We start from the raw sequence: 14,238 nt of genomic DNA, 5'->3' as shown, positions 1-14,238 counted from the left end.
AGGTGCACAGAGAATCAATGTGAACACAAATATCAACACTGAGAGGAAACAAAATATGTTTTTTTTTTTTTTTTTTTTGCCTTGAAATAAGAATGAATAGGTTTATTTACCATTGGTTCCAAGCTCTCACAATGGATTTATCACCTGAAATAAGAATGCTGAAAAACTTGAAAATAATATTTTTATTGTTTTTGTCCCTATGCAAATGCATAGCTGTGCCTATAACTTCAACAATGCCTTTGTATAAACCCTGAAGAAACACAGCTGCCTGTTGTAACCTTAAAATATTTTGTTTACAGTAGATTGAAATTTGTCATGCAAAGAAATCTTTACATTTTTGTTTTGGCATGATTATCAATTAAATAAACTTCTGACGATAAAAATAATCATCTGTGGAAAATGCCTATGTAAAATAATGTATGATACCTTTAGGATTTTTTTTTTTAATATATCTTCAGGGTGTTTCCAGACTTTCTTGCCCCAGATGATCTTGTTTTGAGGTATGCACTGGTGAGATCTCACCTGGAGTATGTGTCCAGGTGTGGAGTCCTCAGTGCAGGAGAGACATAGACCTGTTGGAGCACACCCAGAGGGGGGCCACAAAAATGATCCAAGGGGTGGAACACCTCTCCTAAAAGGACAAGCTGAGAGAGTTGAGGCTGTTGAGCTTGGAAAAGAGAAGGCTCCAGGAAGTTCTGATAGCAGCCTTTAAGTACCTAAAGAGGAGCTACAAGAAAAAAGGAGACAGACAGACTCTTTAGCAGGGTCTGTGGTGGAAGAACAAGGAGAAATGGCTTCAAGATCAAAGAGGAAAAAGGGTAGGCTTAGGTTAGATATAAGGAAAAAGTCTTTTACAGTGAGGGTGGTGAGGCACCCGAACAGTTTGCCCAGTGATGTGGTTGATGCCCTGTCTCTGGAGACTTTAAAGGCAAGGCTGGATCAGGCCCTGGGCAATCTGATCCAGCTGTGGATGTCCCTGATGCTTGCAGGCATGCTGGGCTAGGTGACTTCTAATGGGACCTTCCAACTCTAAGGAATCTATGATTCCATACTTCACAGCTGTAAGAAGCACTATAAAGGAAGCTATAACAGATAAAAGTAGAAGGATTCTGAAACAGTAAAATGTGTGCATGTACTCTGTAGAAACAAAAGTACAGCTTGGTCATGATTTTGGAGGTTGTGTTTCAAGTCTGAAAGTAATTCCCTTTGGAATTACAAATTATGCCATGAGCTTACTTCAAGTTACCAAATATAGTATTATCTTCATAATCTCTTGTTAATTAGACCACTACTAAGAGTATACCCATTTATTACTTTCTATCTATACTCAGTACTGCCAGCCTTTAAAAAAAAAAAAAAGTAAAAAAAAAAGTAGAACAAGTGCAAACAGATCTTCAAAAATTAGTTGAGGACTACAAAAATAATTTCTGAATATTAAAAAAAATCAGCTATTTTAATGTTAAAAAAAGAAAGAAAAAGTCTGAGACTTCTTAACCAAATCTTAATACCTCCATGAGAAGAAAATGTAGCCAGAAAGGTAAGCAACAACCAAAACCTGAAGCCAAAGAATGACATTCAAAATAAAGGCATAGTCATATTAACAGATGGAGATTACTATCCATGAATTAACAGATACCTCTTCTATTGTCTCCCAGTCATAACTAATTCACAGCTAAGAAGGCACAATCAGTCTACAAATGAGATATTAAGTGAAATTAAAGCTGAAATGCCACCCTGTTCCCATTTAGAGGCAGGGCAAGAACAAAAGGCAGCAGGTAGAATAATGGCAGGAACCCTAGAGTGTAAAATACAGGAAAGGCAGCACCAGCATGAGATTAGGATGGACAAGAGTAAGTACTATTGGTGATAGGTGGATGGTTGGACTGGATGATCTTTAAGGTCTTCTCCAACCTTGGTGATTCTGTGAAGAGGTTTATTCCAGTCATACAGATTCTTCACCATTTTCTTATTTGATTTTCAGCTGTGAAAAGAACAGAAAGCTTAGCTCAATTGTAAGTTACAGGATTTATCATAACTTGTAGGAACTAATTTAAGGGTAACTGTACAAAGATGAATGGTATGTCAGATACAGCAAATCAGACCATGCAGCTTAACCATTTTTAATTGCCTTAAACTTTACATGTCATTAAGTGAACAAGCTGCATATAAAGAATTCTTCTCACTCAAGTGTACAAAAGACCACTGTTTCTTTATAATTAGAAGAGAGATAAAAATTAACTAACACTCCTGAGAAGACTTTGTGATTGAGAAAACTGTTGAAAATGACTTGCATTTAAAAAATAAAACACACACATACACACACCAGCTCACCTCTGCCCCCTCCCTCCCCAAAACAAAAACAAAACAGAAAAACTGAAATACATGTCAATCCAGTTAGTAGCAGTTAGAAATTACAGATGATTTAAAAATTTTCAGACATCTCTGTTGCCCTACCTGATTTACAGGAAGTGTTGGCTAGCTTCTCGATTCACGAACCTTCTGCTAAAGTTATTGCAAAAAAAGGAGCAAACTGTGCAGCAGCTGTTTTATAGTTTCAAACGCATGTTACATTACTCATGCCTTCAGGAATTATTCCACTTAAGAGTCCACGTTAGGCCACCAGTACAGCTCTTAAAGCTCCTCCTTAGCTTTGCCAATACTTTTCTGACACTCATGAGGTAAAGTTATTAACTGTGAAGGTTGCTTGTGAGGAATCATTATTCCAACTTACAACAGAGTCTTTCCATACGTTGAACTTTTCTCTTAAATTAAATAGGATTGGAATTTTAATTCCATCTGTTTCTTAGGTCAAACTGAAGATTTGTCACAGTAGAAAGTATGAAATTAATCATCTAAGACTACACTGTATAGTCAGGAGGAAAATAATTTCCTGAAACTGCATTTGGTTAAGATGTTTCACTGTGTGATACTGGGGTGAGGTTCATACATGTTTCTGCACCTCCTTGCCTTTCTGTTTCACTTGGAACATCTTTTTTCTTTGCAGAACAGAACTAAAGGGTTAATAACAGTGCAGAAATAAGCATTTCAACTCAGGCACTCATCTTGAACTCATATTTCTTACTACTGAGATAGAAAGTAATAAGGAATTGTGTGTTTAGGATGTTTATTTTGATCAACCAGGGCAGTTGGCAGTGTTTGTTATGTTAGTATATTCTCTGAATCCCACAGCGTAAACTGGTTTATAAATCAGTAACAAATATATGATTTTTTTTATGCCTTAAGTAGAATTTGAAGAAAAGATCACAAGGAGCTGGCAATTAAGAATGACATATTAAACTACAGACAGTTACAACAGAAGTTACACTCTAACAGGAATCCTAAATTTAAATGTATGTTACAAGTTACACAATGATATTGTATAATTACAAGGATATGACAGGCAGGTGAAATAGTTATGGCAGACCAGAGTGAAAGCTGTTTTGTCCGATAGTGCCCTCTAGAGATGGAGAGAGAAAATATTTGCAGAAACTTAAATGCTATGGAAGAAAAATAAAAACAATTTTACCAGTTCTTCTCCACAGAACAAGAAAAAAAAAGTCCTGAGAATTGTTCTTAAATGAAGCTGTTCCTTCAATAGAACTTGGATATGAAACAACATATATGCTTGTAGATGGCTAGTGGACCAGAGATCTGAACACACTGGGGCAACCAACTAATCTGGCACCAAGAACGTAGCTGTTGTGCAAAAGGAGGAAAGTAGAGAGAAACAGGCATGAAACACAACTCGAGAGTTAAGCTGCAGATGTTTCTTTTGTTAAGATCTGATGTGACCTGAATACTTCCCAGGTCTTAGGAAATTAGGAAGAGTTAAGACAGACTACAACATTATTAACAATAGAAATGTGCATATAAACAAGAGAAGATGACTTGGAACAAGAAGAGACAAGAAATCAAAAGTTATAAAATAGTCAGAAGTAAGTAGTTTCAATACTGAAAATGAAAATCATTGGAAGTAACAAAAAAAAAACAAACAACCATGAACATAATTTCAAGCCAATGGTAAGATGTGATATCTGATAAAATAGTCAAACTTTGCCACTAGATCTCTTAGTCTTTACTGTAGATGGTGCTGTAGCATAAAATATGCACTCTAAGTGCTGATTTAAGATCATCTATCTAAAGTTATCAGGTGTACAGGATTAACACACAAATTGTTGTGAGCAGCCATGTATACATGTTGCAATTTATGTCTAATTCATATTTGAACATAGGATTGTTAAGAAGAACCAAAGATACTTATTGGCAGAGGAAATATCACAATCAGATGGATGGCTTTCCCAGGAGAAGGCTTATCTCTAGCATTCCAGATGTGCCAACTCATGTTATTTCCCCAGATACAGGAATGTCAACTGCATAATTTGTATGAATTTTTTTTTTTTTTTTCTCCATTCTAGGGAATTGGCTGACATAGTGACCAAGCCACTCTTGATGATATTTGAAAAATCATGATGGTCAAGTGAAGTCCTCAGTAACTGGAAAAAAAGGCAGTATTACACTCATTTTTAAGGTAGAGAGAATGACCCAGATATTTCCACATTGGTTTTTTTTGTTTGTTTGTTTTATACTGACTTCTTCCTTTGTTGGGAATAGATGTGAAGGAATTTTCTCCACTCTGGGAAAATGCATCACTAAAACCATCTTCAGTGCATATGGCACAAGAAATTCTTATTCCAATAAAGCCTCAAAGGACATTAATTATCATGCCCTGTTTCACACTGAAAGATAGCATGTGTTTGCTAAGAAGTGTCAGGCTGAAATAGCTGTACAACAAACCTGGAGTTGACCTCGGGGCTATGAGTGGCTCCAGCAGTAGGACAGGAGTGAAGGAGGGCACAGCATGGCTCTGTTATCACCCGTGCTCCAACAGCCCTATCTCCCATCCTACAGCATCTTGGGGACTTTTGGGATTTCTCAGTTCTATTGTCTGTGCTACCTGTTAAGGAGTTAAAACTCTTTGCTTGTCCCTTTCTGCCAGCCAATGGCAATACTTTTTTATAAACTGTAGTAATAAAAATTAAACAAACACAAACCACTCTCTTCTGCTTCTCTTTGTTTCAGTAGTGAATCAAATGGATTCCTGATGGTAACAGAAGCCACTGAATTTTGGTATAGAATACAAGAGAGGCTCTCTACACTGCCAGTAACAGCAGTCTAAGTGATCGCTGCTGGCAATCTGGATGAAAAGCTGTTGTACAACGCTCAAAGCCAGCTCTCCAACTGCCACAGTTCACCTGATTTGCCTAGAAAAGGGGCTAGTTCTGGGAAGCAAGTGAGTTCCTGCTCCTGGAGGCAACGCATTGCCTTATGCTTGTGCAAAATGAGCAGATCTTCGTGATGATTCACTGCTTAACATTTCTACTAACAGCGCTAAGGAAGCTCCACATTTTTCATTGTACAGAAATATTTATCTCATGAACATGAAAAAGTAATTTTCTTGAAAAATCAGTGAAACTACGTCAGTATGCAACAACATAGGATCAAATTCATATAAAACAATCATTTTAAGTTAATCGTGAAAATTAAGGAAATAAATTCATTTAACATGGCAAGAGAAGGTGATATTTCTTAATGTTGCAGAAGTGAAATCAGAGAAAAGTGCAGGGAGACCTTATTGTGACCTTCCAACATTTAAAGAGAGATTATAAACATGAGGGAAAACAACTTCTTATACAATAGATAGTGATAGGACAAGGGGGAATAGTTTTTAAACTGAAAGAGGGAAGATTTAAATTAGTTGTCGAGGGGAAATTTTTTACTGAAGAAATGGTGAGGTGCTGGAACAGGCTGCTCAGAGAGGCTATAGATGCCCCATCGCTGGAGGCGTTCACGGCCAGGTTGGATGGGGCCTCAGGCAGCCTCATCTAATTCTTGATCTAGTGGCTGGCAACCCTGCCTATGACAGAGTTGGAACTTGATACCTATTTGCTAGAAAGCATGTGTTTCCTGAAATACAAGAAAATGCAGAAAAAAATCAGGAAGTTCTTTTCTCATCCAGGTATACATGTATGAGTAGTACAAACATGTATAAATCCAGACATCCTTTCACAAAAATCACTTTCCCAAGTCACTGTGCAAAAGCCTGGCTTTTCTTTCTTGTGAGCTAATCAGTTTTATAACATATAGAATAGAGCTTCAGCTGGCTGTTGCACACTAAAGTTCTGGGTACCCTGCTGCCACACAAAGGCTGCAGTTCTACTTTTAGGATTTTTGCTTGGCAGGAGGAGCAAGTGCTTGAAAATGCATCTGCAGAGTGTATGGACCAAAGAGCTCACCAACCTGGCCAGGATCAAAGTGTACAGAAGGTGGATTTCCAGCCACATCACAAAACCTTTCCTGCTTTTTCATTTCATGACAGGTTTCAAATGGAAGTATCTCCAGCATAGCAAGATTCTCGAAGTTATCACATCAAGAAGTTCTCTAAGCAATTTTCTTGTACACTTTTGAGCCTTTTGTGCTTAGAAAGGATACCAGTTCTGCTTAATTCCTCCTCTAAGTGTCAGGCTTGCTTCTAGAAACAAAGCTTCTACTGCACTGTAGTGCTTACAGATCAACATCAGTTTATCATTTAGTCAGAGCAGCAACTGTCTCTTGGGCCTCCTTTGTTTCCCCCACCCATTTCACTAAGCTCTTTCACATCACTGCATATTGCAGTTCACCCCATCTGGCCACAAAGGCTCCACACTAGTGCTGCTATGCAGCACAGCCTGAGCCAAGAAAGCAATACACAAGAAAGATGTGAGGGAGTGATGCACAGAAAAAAACTATGTAAGCAAATTCACATTACAACAAGTACTCATGCAAAATACTATTTGAGTTGTTTATCATCTGCTTACGGGAGTCCTTTCCAGGTACTGTCTTTCCCTACTTGTCAATAAAGCTGTCAACCACCACTCAATTTTTTATTTTTTATTTTTGTCCTGCCAGTAATTTTCTGTGTAATGCTGAGTCTCGGCAATTGCAGAAGAGTGTTTGTTTCTGATCCTGTCTCATTTTGCCTCCACAGACATGGAACAAGAAGCAAAGTTTATCTCCTTTCCTGTGTGCTGCTTTGAGAAAAAAAAAGCTCAATCACATGCCTGCCCTTTTCTGTTCCTGAATTTAGTCAGATATTTTAAATCGTCTTAGAGCTATGTACTATAGTTAATACACACCAAGAATAATGATATTTCCTTTTTTTTTTTTTTTTCCTCCAAATCTAAAAGCAACAAAAGCCATTACTTTCAATGACCACTGAACAGGAAAGAAAACTCCCACTAATTTCAAAAGGAATTTTTTTTTTTTTTTTTTTAAACAACCACATCGCTGATGCTGTATTACTCTCTTACCACTACTGAAGCACTGCTAGCATTTTCCATGACATTTCTTTACAGTAAATTTACTGCTCCAATATTATTCTACAGGTTCAGTATATATTGATATCACTGCTTCTATTCTATATAGTTTAGCTTGATGATTTAAATAAGGAAGTAGCTCAAGCTATAGACAGGAACTTAGAGGATTGTTCTGAACACTGAAACCTCTTCTTTCTTGCTGCTTTTAAAGTCTCAGTAGGTTGAAAATGCTTGTACAAATCTGGTTCATCATTTAAATTTCGTATTCCACTCCCACTCCCCAAATCTCTTTTCCATTACCTTCATTCAGTCCCTAGATCTATCCTTTCTTCTCAACCAAGCTTCTTCTAAATGCTTTAATCTTCTAAAAGTGAATTTGAGTTTCATTGGTAATCTTGAATAAATTGTGGCTATTGGAGTACTTTCTCTCCTGAACTGTGGGCTCTATCCACACTTATGGTAGATTGACCTAGCCTAGCTGCACCATCTTTAATGCTAAAGCATTGCATTTGGGGATCTGACCATTTAATGATCGATTATTTAATGCAACAAAGAAATCTAGAAAAATGTAATATAGAAAAATGTAATTTTCAGCACATCAAATCTTGAGTAATACAGCTGTATGATTTGTTCTAGATGTCATGTTCTCCGTAGATTCTTATATAAAGTCACAATATTTACATTTGTATGCTTTCCTACCACTACCACCACTATAGAAGGACACTGGAATACAAATGAACATCATTACCATAAAAAAAGTATGCAGTATTTTTAGGAGATCATTAATTAAGAAAAAAATTAATAACACAGCTAAAGGCTAGTTAGTTTAAATAGTTCCCATATCTGATAAAATACCTTATCTATTTCACAGTATGACACTGATCTGTTCCCTATATTTTTAGCCATAACAGAAGTTTGAGTGCTGCAGCAAGACTGAGTGATACACAACCAACCTGAAAATATCTGTCCTAAGAAGAGGTATATTTGAACGTTGATGTAAAAGTGAGATTTCTTTATATCTTCTTAGCTTTAATGCCCATTCATTAATTTCACTGTTATTAATGTTGCTATTAATATGCTCTTGTTGGTTTAATACTCTTATTATGTATTTATGTGATCAGTATTTTTATCTGAAATATATTAAAAACAGTTGTTCCTGACTCATAACTTACAATATGAACCAAAATGGGAGACTTTCCAAAAGTGCAACTAATGAGGTTAGACACAAGTGGAATTCAAGACTCAATATGAAAATCTTTTTTTCTCAAGTACTAAGGTTCACTGACTTGTGCATCATTTATATTTTAATGTATTATGAGGAGTAGGTACATACCCTCAATAATTATTTCTTCAGCTCTGAAAGACTTAATGAATCAACCAGTAGGAGATACTCCAATTAAATGCAAATACAGAGTATTACAAAATCTAATATTTTTTAATTAAAAAGTGAAGAAATTGATACTGATGTGCCTTAATTCACTAGCACAATTAAAAGTTTGATTTTTAGAACTTTTTCTCCACAGATGCAGTTCACATTTCCATGTTTTCCACCAAAACGCATCTTGCATTTCCTGCGTGCTGGACTTCCTAGGATGCAGTCATGTCAGAACCATTTTTCTTTCAAATAATCATTTACAGTTTTTATATAACACCACATAGCTAAGCTAAGTTGTGGTCTTAAAAATTCTTCAAGAGAAAGCCTCCAAATATACCAACTAAAAATGATACTGAAAATTTCCACAACTTCACAGTTTTCTGAGTAGCTGTACATATTTTTGGAAGAACAAAAAACTGCCCTTTCCTATCACTTTTATACTGTGTGATTCCATCTTGATAAGTATTAACTTCCTATATGGGAGGAAAAAAAAACCCAAGTTTTCCTCATTTTGTATTTTTAGAGATTAAAATTGAGGGAAAAAGAATGGAAATGCTTTGCTATATTTCACTTTTTTTTCCCCGCTTAAACAAGCACATTTAAATGATAAAAAACAAGGAATGAAAAATATTTTAGCTACTGAACTCCTAACCATTTAGTCACGGCTAATGTACTGGTGTTAACATCAGCAGAGATAAAGCGGAGGTAGATGTAAACAATTTCTGTCTTTTCTGTCAGATAAGTAGTGCAAAAGTGCAAGGCAGGTTTTGATTAAGAGCCTTTAAACCCTGTTCTAATATCAGGTTAATTCGGTTATAAAGCACGTGTTAACGCTGCGCTGGTGAGACCTCACATGAGTACTCTGGTCAGATGTGGAGTCCTCAGCACAAGAGAGACATGGATCTGTTGGAACGCATCCAGAGAAGGGCCACAGAAATTATCCCAGGGATGGAACACCACCTCCATGAAGACAGGCTGAGAGAACTAGAGCTGTTCAGCCTGGAAAAGAGAAGGGTCCAGGGAGACCTGATGGAGACCTTCTGGGGGGGGAGGGTGTATAAGAAGGAAGAGGACAGACACTGTAGCAGAGTCTGTGGTGATAGGACAAAGGGAAATGGGAAGACTTAGATTGGATGTAATGAATTTTTTTTTTTTTTTTTCTCTCAATAAAAATGGTGAGAGAGGTGGTAGATTCCCCATCCCTGGAAACACTCAAGGTCAGGCTGGATAGGGCTGTGAACAACCTGACCAAGCTGTAGATGTCCCTGTTCATTGCAAGGGAACTGGACTAGATGACTTCCAATGGTCCCTTCCAACTCAAACAATTCTATGATTTTATGATTCTAAGATTGGGCATGTACAAAAACATAATTACTTTTTTCCCCCCCCTCTCATTTAGAATGGCTTGGTGAATCTTCAGCTTGAATGTGAAAGATTTGAAGAAGAAAATGCCTGTACTGGCTTCAGAAACTCTCTCTCATCTCTGTTTGACAGATGCAGCCGTGTCTGTGGGCTAAGCTCAACGAGAGAGCATTTCAATTGCGTGTAGTAATATTTCCCCTAGCAGCTTATTCACTTAGAGTGGCTCCCATGATGTGTAACTCCATCCATGGTATATTCATTTAGTTTTCAAATGTAACACAACTTGCTTTAACATTTGCATGCATTTGAATTTCAATGTTGACATGAAAAATACTGGAACTTGTTATAAAAGAACAAACGTATTTGCCCACTTACCTTTTTTATGACTAAGAAATCCCATGGAGAAACTACAGTGATTGGCAGCTTCTGATAGTTACTTAAAAAAGATTAAGGTACTTCGACTGGGGCCAACTTATAGCCTTCTGCAGGCAATCAAAATTCCCATGAAATCATTAAGACCAGTAAAGAGGCTTACTTCACTCCCATTTACCTCAAAATCTACAGTTCCCAGCTGTATCTTTACAACTCCCACAAACCATTCTCAGCAAAATGGGCACTTCTCTGTGCTCATCAAATTCTTTCTGACAGGTGCATTAAATACTAATTCTCACATCTGCAGCCCAGGCACTAAAAATGGATTTCTGCCTGGAGAGGGAGACTATTGGTGAGAAACTGGTGAGTTGTTGAGCTCATAGAGGAACATTCAATGTACTGTGCACCATGCAACGGCGTGTATGAAAATTCTGTATCTAAAGTTGGAACACATTGCTGAGAGGGATTTCATAATGCCCATCTTCAGAGGTTTATAGACTTGCCTAGACAAAGCCTTCAGAGGTCTAACCTTGTTTTCAGAAGGTGTTGTGTTAGAGGCCTTTTGAGATCCCTTCCAACATAAATGATTGCCCGAATGGTGTTTCAACTGGATAATTTATTACACTGGTATGTTTTACTTTGAAATTTCAGTGGAAGTGCTCTATAGATTGACATGTCTACTTCTTTTTATTTTCAACAATACTAGCAATTTCTCTTACATGAATTAATTTCATTTCCTTCCCCACTCGGTATGCCTTTCATTTAGGGTCAAAGAAACTTCTGCCTTTCATTCCAATGTTGTTGTACCTTGTGGCAATACAAATTTCAGTTGTAAAATCCAGCTAGACTCTCCCAGTTACTCCTTCCTCCTCCTTCTACTCTCATTTTATCTCTAACGTTTTCAAATACTGTGACATGATCAAACTCATTCATAAATATACCTGGCCTCTAAGTCACTGCAGCATTTACACGTGATTTGCAAGAAATCAGTGGGAGTAGCTAAAACAAAAATCTTTTCATTCTTTTCTCTTTTTTTTTCTCCTCAAGGTCTCTTATTAATACTGTTGTGAAAGGTCTGTCAGCTTTGTTTCTGTCTTATGTACATGAATCTCTCTCTTATGCTATATTTCTGCTTTGTTGAGGGAAGACTCTTTCCTCTGCCATATTAAGAAGAATGGTATTAAATGATGGTGGTGATTTCTTTACACGCTACTGCTCATCAAGCAAATATAATTATTTACCTAAATATTTACAAATGTCTTTCATGCAGTCACCCCAGGTCTTTGCCAAAATCAGTACCAATCAGATACAGTAAAATAATAATATAAGTTACATGAGGAGACTTTTTATACGTGTCACAAAACTTCACACAAACAGTGAAGATGCATGGTCCCTAGTGCTCCTCTTCTCCATTTTTGTTCCACGGTATTATTACTTTAAACTATGCAGAGCAACCATCACTGCATAAGCTCTGCAGCCTACAGCCAACACATCTGCCCATCTAAATAGAGCTCAATGCAGGGACTCGTAAACTGTTAGCTTAGAAATACATGCTAGGCAGACATGATCTAGATAGAATTTTTGCAAAGAAAAGGTATTCTACATATGAATACTAAATTATGTTGGCTTAATAAACAATTATTAAAAATTTATTTACACTGTCAGTGAATGACTTTTGTTTGCAGAGCCCACATGGAGAAGCAAACTGGAAATTCTGTGACTGCTTAAACAATCTTTTAGAAAAATATAATAGATTATTTATGGAAAGGATTATTAAGAGTCCACAGGGCAGCCTGTCTCAGTTATTCAGAATGACATTTTAGTCTCATTGTGACCAAGGGGAGAATTTCTTGTGACTGCAAAGTTTTTTAAATATTAGATTTACACTTCTGCTTTTCAAGATACCAGGGATCTACACACTGCTATGTTGACATTGCCAAAGATAGGCTGGAAAAGAGATGAGAACGGAGTGTAGTTGCCAAGTTTAGATGGATTTCAGCATTAACAATGTACATCACCTTATTAAGTTTATGTGGCAAAGTTTTGATAGCAGGGGACTGCAGGAGCAACTTCTGTGAGCAGAACCCAGCACTGCCCCATGACAGAGCAGAGCAGCTACTGTAGTAGGGACCTGCCACTGCCAGAGCTGCCATGAGCGATGCGTTGTCTGCTCAGGGAGAGCAGATTTAAGGAAGTTAAGAACTGCTGCATAACAGCACCTGGGAGAGAGGAGTGAGAAATGAGAGAGAAGCAGCCCTGCAACACCAACATCAGTGCAGAAGGAGGGCAGACTGTGCTCCAGGTGCAGAGCAGAAGCTCTCTGTAGAGGCCTATGATGTAACAGACTGTCCCCCATGCAGCCATGGAGGAGCCCACAGGCAGCAGAGGATGGGGCCTGAACAAACCACAGCCTGCAGGTACCCCTCTAGGAGAAGCCCCAGGACAGAGCAGCAGCCTGTGGAGAGCAGCCCTGGTGGGACAGTGCAGTTGTAAAAGATTGGCCCCACAGTAGAGAGCTGGAGCCACGTTAGTGCTGTGCTTGAAGAGCTATGGAAAGCCCATGCAGAATCAGTTTGAAGGGAACGCACTCTAAAATAGAGGCAGAGAGAGACCATGAAGGAGTGGCAGAGATGAAGTTTTATGGGCTGACTTCAGACCCATTCCCCTGCACAGCTTGAGGGGAGGAGGTAGAAGTGGGTGGATGGGGGAAGATGTTTATAACACACTTGTTTTTCACTGCTCTATTCTGTTATCAACAGGCAATAAATTAATCTCCTTACACCAAATCTGTTTTGACCATGATAGCAATTTATGAAAAAATCTTCAGGTCCTTATCTCAAACCAAGAGCTTATTTTTATCCTACTTCCTCCCCATATCATTTTGAAGGGGAGAGAAAGTAGCATGGCAGAACTTACCTATCAGCACTAAACCACTTCCAATTCAAGTACAAATATGGGAGAAAGGGAAGGTAATGCCATGCAGGACACAGGAAAAAAAATAAATGGATGCAACTCAGTCCCGAACAACATCACAACTTGAAAGCGTGCTCCGATTCTAAACTTGTTTTAGCCTTTAAGAAAGGTCCATAATATGGAAGAGAGCCTAATCAGCCTCTTGGAGGCTGATTTCCTGGTTTCCAGGGCTTTCTTTTTTGTGAACTATATATCCTCTTATCCCAAAACTCTACAGCAGGAAGGTGGAAGGAAATCAGGCTAGAGTATGAAAGAGAGTTTTTTTTACCACATATAAATACAAATTAAAACTACAAATTCATATAGGAATACCAATTTGAAGATTGTTACACTTTAGTCCCTTATGTTTATGCTTCACTTCCTTAGTGAAATACTTGCATATTATCTTTGTTTCCATATGAACCAGCATAGCACATCTGTGCTTTTCAGCATTTTCTTGTCTTTAAATATGTGACTCAATGTATACCATAGGTACTGCATGCCATTTAAATTTGACTCTGAATGAAAATAAATAATTTCTTTGTGAATTTCATGGTAAGTTCTTCACCTTAGAATTCAGACTTGGAACAAGATATCTCACACTCCATTGGAAAGGGTGTTTGGAGACTCAGTATTATACAGGAGAATGTAAAATAATATGGGTGTAATGCTATAATGTGATGGAAAGTGCAGCAATAATCACAGAGTGAAACAATCCTAGACTGCAGCAACTGAAAACAAGCTCAAATACAGCAGCTGTGAACACAGAAACAAAGGAAGAAAAATTACTTACCCTTAAAAGGCCTCCAGTAAGCAAGGAGCCCC

General features: G+C 37.7%; 1 long non-coding RNA gene across 2 annotated transcripts in view; it reads left to right on the top strand.

The window, feature by feature from the left end:
• LOC146545082 (uncharacterized) overlaps positions 1-7,305 on the top strand; it is a 51,390-nt gene extending 44,085 nt beyond the window's left edge. For both annotated transcript variants that reach the window (XR_014881594.1, XR_014881593.1), the window contains exon 7: positions 4,416-7,305. This is a non-coding gene — a long non-coding RNA (uncharacterized LOC146545082). The remainder of the gene's footprint in view (positions 1-4,415) is intronic.
• Positions 7,306-14,238: the final 6,933 nt, after the last annotated feature.

Source organism: Meleagris gallopavo, chromosome 2 (genome assembly GCF_905368555.1).
Source record: "Meleagris gallopavo chromosome 2, MGAL_WU_HG_1.1, whole genome shotgun sequence".
Classification (NCBI taxonomy): Eukaryota; Metazoa; Chordata; class Aves; order Galliformes; family Phasianidae; genus Meleagris; species Meleagris gallopavo.
The sequence above is the reverse complement of the archived record's forward strand: the minus strand, read 5'-3'. Positions and strand labels throughout refer to the sequence as shown.